We start from the raw sequence: 5,000 nt of genomic DNA, 5'->3' as shown, positions 1-5,000 counted from the left end.
TGGAGGCTGCGGACGAGCAGCCGCGAGGCCCCCCGGGGCAGCCGCCCTGCCGGGTCGACCGGCGGCCCGGCCCGGACTCGGGCCCCGGGTCCCGTGGCGCGCGGGTCGACCAGATGTCCGCGCCGAGCGCCACATGGCTGCGGGTCGCTCCGGCTTCTCGCAGTCCCGAGGGTTCCGCGGGCACGTAGCTGCGAGACCCGGGCGGCTGCCCTCCGCCCGGCTCACGGGGCGCTCGTGTCCATCAGCTGGTCGTGCGGAAATCCCGTGGTTGGCCTCCCTCCCTCCCTCCCTCCCTCCCTCCCTCCCTCCCTCCCTCGTCCAGCCGCCACGTTTTCGGGGTTCGTGCGACTGGGTATGAAATAGACCTTCCCAACGTCAATCGGAGATCATCCATCATACCTCTCGAGTCCCCAAAAGCCAAGAAACACGCCAACCAAACGCTTTTATTATGCCAACGGTTCCGTTTTCATTCCTATCGTTTAGGGAGGTTTGGTGGCAGCAGCGGCCGAAAGCAAAAGGAAACCCGAGGAAAGCGGCTCCATCCACCAGGGCTGTGTCTCATCGGTGCCGACGCAGGAGGGACGGGCTTCGTTCGTTCGTTCGCTGCGGCCCAAATTCCCGGGCCGCCCGAGGACCGCTCGCACCGGCCCGAGGGAGGGAGCCCCGGCAGGCAGGATGCCTCCGGGGAAATGGCCAAGTCGACCGCGCGACCCACAACCCGCCCGACTGGGGGCGAGAAGGAGCATGGAGGAGGACTCCGTCCCCTAGTCGGCAGACGGCCCCGGGACAGGGACGTTCGCCAAAACCTCCCCAAGGCCGCTTTCCGTGACCGAGTCGGCCTCCCCGCCTGTACTCGTCCCGGCCCGAGAAACGAGACGCGGGGTGGATCGGGACCAGGCCACGCACCAGGCCGGCCGGCGCGCCATCCTCCCTCCCCCGACCTGACCTGACCTGGACGAACGCCTCCCCATCGCCCGCCCCCGCGAGGCTGATCCGTCCGGCCGGTGAGGAGGCCGCTTGTCGGGCGCCACCTGCTGCCCGGCATCCTCTTATATAGTGTTCGAGGAGGTCGACCAGGTGGCCCGGCCTGGATTGGGGGGGGGGGGGGGGGGGGGGGGGGGGGGGGTGCCCGGGGGGGGGGGGGACGGGGGGGGGTAGGAGTGGAGAGGGAAAGGTGGGCGTGGAGAATGCCGGGGTCGGGGGTCGGCGCGGGGCGGGGCGGGAGTTGGGGATGGGGAGGGGCGGGAGGCCGTCTGGACATGGAGGGTCGGAAGAGCGGTGGTGACAATGATTTTCATTATCATTTAGAAAGAAGAACGTGGACTTCTTTAGAGGAGTCCTTTGAATAGCTTCTCCATTTAGTTAACATACATCCAAATGGAGGTCGGGAAACTTGGGTCCTGTTAACATATGGATGGAAGTGGAAAGAACTATCGCGATGACCGTCCTTGTGTTTCTTTTATTTTTTCTTTCTTCCTGCTCCCCAAAGCCGCCCCCCCCACCCCCGCCCCGCCCGCCCCGCCCCGCCCCGTCCCGTCCCGTCCCGTCCATAGTTGTAGGTTCCAGTGGTAGGTCTTTCGCGTTTCTGCTATGTGGGACGCCGCCTCGGCGTGGCTTGAAGGGCGATGCTGGGTCTGGGGCTAGCGCCCAGGATCCGAACCGGTGAAAACCTGGGCCGTCGAAGCCGGGGGCCGGGGTGGGGGGCGCTACTTGACCGTTCGTCCACGGCTCGGCCCCCGGCCCCTTGTTTTCTAGGGAGAGAGACAGAGAGACCCGATCCATTTTCCCTTGGCCTCTAAAGCGTGCGTGTGGTCGAAAGGCGACAGAGAGAGGGGTTCTGGTCCAGAAAGCCCCGACTGCGCCGCCGCGGGGATCGGTCGGTTCCGCCCGAACCGTCCGAGTCGGAAAGGAACGGACAGCTTTCCTCCTTTGGGCCCCTGACTTGGGACCGACAGGGGAAGAGGAACAGGCCTCTCTCCCTCACACCCTGGCCCCCTTCCTCCAGGACGCCCTCCTTCTAGTCAGCCCGCCTCTGGCTTTTCCACACGCCGACGACCGCTCGTCGGCATGGACCCACCTTCCTTGGGGGACACCACCACACGACTCTCCCACTCGTCTGCCTGCCTTTCGTTGGCGTCGCTGCCAAAGGCGAGGGGTAGGGGTGGCGGTGGCAGGGACGGCAGGGGCCCAGCGGCTCTCTGGCGGGTGAGGAAGTCTTGCTGGTTCTCCTAGGTCGGTGATCTTTCTCGATCTCCACACACATTCTTCGTTTGGGGAGCCAAGAGACGCCCTCTGAGGAATCCCTATGGCCAGGGTCGATCACTTACTCGCTCACTGCCTCGGCCTCGGCCTCGGCCTCTGTCAGTCTTGTCTCTCTCCCTCCCTCCCTCCCTCCCTCCCCTCCCTCCCTCCCTCCCTCGTCGGTCTCTGTGTGTGGACGTCTAGGTGGAGGCGAGGCAGGGAGGCCACCCACCCACCTACCTCGTGGTTTACCACACGCTCTACACGGAGGTAGAATTCCCATCCCACCGAATCCATCCTTTCCACGGGGCACAAGCCAGTGGCCTTCGGGAGTCTCTCTCCCCAAGGTGGCGCATCCGTCATGGCTATCTATTTCCAGAAGGTTTCCGTTTCCATCCCCTCCCCCGAAAGAAAAAACGGCCCCACTCCCGGATCTGCCCCCACCACGATCACCACCACCGCTGCCGCCGCCGCCGCCGCCGCCGCCATCTGCTGTCGCCCTCTAGGGTTGGACCGTTCTAGCTCTCTCCTCTGTGTGGAATCGCAACGTAGGTCGCCTTGGATGTCTGGCACCTCTCACTTAGCAGAAGGTTTTTGGAGGCTCAGGCTGGGCCACGCTTTGGCCCGGGTCAGTGTTCGTTCCTCTGGACGGCTTCCTCGTTTTCCACGAGAAGGAGCCGTGAAGACGGAAAGGAAGGGCGGATGGATGGCTTTTCCCGTGCTACCGAGTCCCTCTCCCCTTTTCCCCAAAGCGTGAGGGGCGGTCGAGAGGATCGTCTCTGATGACAAAAGTCAGAGGCACCCCGGGGTCAGACACCGTGCGAGGCGTTGGTGTGTTCTCGAGAGGAGAACACGTCCCCGTCAGCGTTTCCTGTCGTTCTCGTTCCGAAAGGATTCACGCGCCACCCCGTCTCCCTCAAGGTCTTAGGGCTGTCGTGCTCCGCAGCCGTCACGTGTCGTGGATCCTGGGCACCACCACGCCACCCCGCCCCCCCCCCCCCCCCCCCCCCCCCCGCCATAGCTGTCGATCGCTATGTGGCACGCCTACGTTTGCCCAAAAGAGCAGTCCGATGGACAGCGTGGTGCTTTTCCCAGCAGGCAGGCAGGTGAGAGTCACCCCTCTAGAAGGTTTCCAAGCCCCGTTCCATTCTCAGAGGCAGCTCCTTTGGCCATCAAGGAGGCAGGCGATGGGGTGGGGGTGGGGATGGGGATGGGGCAGGGGCCTCTGTCCCTCTGTCGCGGTAGAAATGATTGGGAAAGGAGGGACGATGGGCGTAGGTCGACCATCCTGGGCGGTGGTGCTTTGGGAGCTTTTTCTAGAAGAAGGAGCGAACGGCGTTCCCTGGAAGGGAGGAAACCAGAGGAGGTCCCCCTCAGACCGACCTGGCACGAGAAGGACACACACTCTCTCTCTCTCTCTCTCTCCCTTTTCTTCCTGACTTGAAATCAGGAGACAAAACTCCCCTGCCAAAGGGGCCCTCCCAAAACGGGGAGTGAGGAAGACCTCCTTCTCTTCACGGCTGAAGTTCTCCCTGCCTTTCCTGGACGGGAAGGATAGCACCTACGCCCGCTGCCGTCGGTGACTTTTAGTCCCCCTGGAGAGGAAGAAATTCTTTCCCGTGGCCGAACCCTGGCGGTTCGTTCGTGCTGCAGAGGACGTGACCCTCTTCTTGACACACCCAGGAACCTCCTCGCTCCGGGTCGAGGAGAGGGAGTTCTGTTCTGTGGTTTAGAATGGTGCTTAAAAAGGGATGTCGCTTACAAAGGGTCCTCGTCCCCCTTCCTAAACCTAAACGGACGACTCGGCTCGGAGGCGTGAGATACGTTTCGCATCCTCCTCGTCGTCTTCACTCAAAGTTTTATTGGAGTTTGGAAGATTTTATTTTTTGTCTTTCCTTTTTCTCCCCAAAGCCCCCCGGTACGTAGTTGTGTGTTCTTCGCGGTGGGTCCTTCTAGCGGTGGTATGTGGGACGCCGCCTCAGCGTGGTTTGATGAGCAGTGCCGTGTCCGCGCCCGGGATCCGAACGAACCGATGAAACACTGGGCTGCCTGCAGCGGAGCGCGCGAACTTAACCACTCGGCCACGGGGCCAGCCCCTTACTGGATTTTCAAAACAACTCCGGGGGCCGGCCCGGTGGCGCGGCGGTGAAGTTCGCACGTTCTGCTCCGCCGGCCCCGGGTTCGCCGGTCCGGATCCCGGGCGCAGGACCCGGCACCGCTTGGCGAGCCACGCTGTGGCAGGCGTCCCACCTGGAAAGTAGAGGGGGATGGCACGGATGTCAGCTCAGGGCCAGTCTTCCTCGGCCGACAGAGGAGGATTGGTGGCAGATGTTCGCTCAGGGCTCATCTTCCTCAAAAATAAAATAATAAATCGATTCGATAAAATGTCAAATAACACAACCGCGGGATCACGCTTAGAGTCACCCTTGGCCCGATGATGCCACTCCCCACCCCCCCCCACCCCCTGCCCCCCACCATTTGGAGGTGCCGTCAGTGGGATTCGTTCCTGTTTGTCCATCTTTCTTCCTCTTTTTTTTTTTTTTTTTTAAAGACTGGCACCCGAGCTCATTGCCAATCTTTTCTTTTCTTTTTATTCCTCCTCCTTCTTCTTCTTCTCCCCAGAGCACCCCAGTACCTAGTTCTATATTCTCTTGAGGGTCCCTCTGGTTCTGCCGTGTGGGACGCCACCTCAGCGTGGTTTGATGAGCGGTGCCGTGTCCGAGCCCAGGATCCGAACCTTCCCAAGCCCCGGGCCGCTG

This window comes from Equus asinus, unplaced genomic scaffold (assembly GCF_041296235.1).
Source record: "Equus asinus isolate D_3611 breed Donkey unplaced genomic scaffold, EquAss-T2T_v2 contig_446, whole genome shotgun sequence".
Classification (NCBI taxonomy): Eukaryota; Metazoa; Chordata; class Mammalia; order Perissodactyla; family Equidae; genus Equus; species Equus asinus.
The sequence above is the reverse complement of the archived record's forward strand: the minus strand, read 5'-3'. Positions refer to the sequence as shown.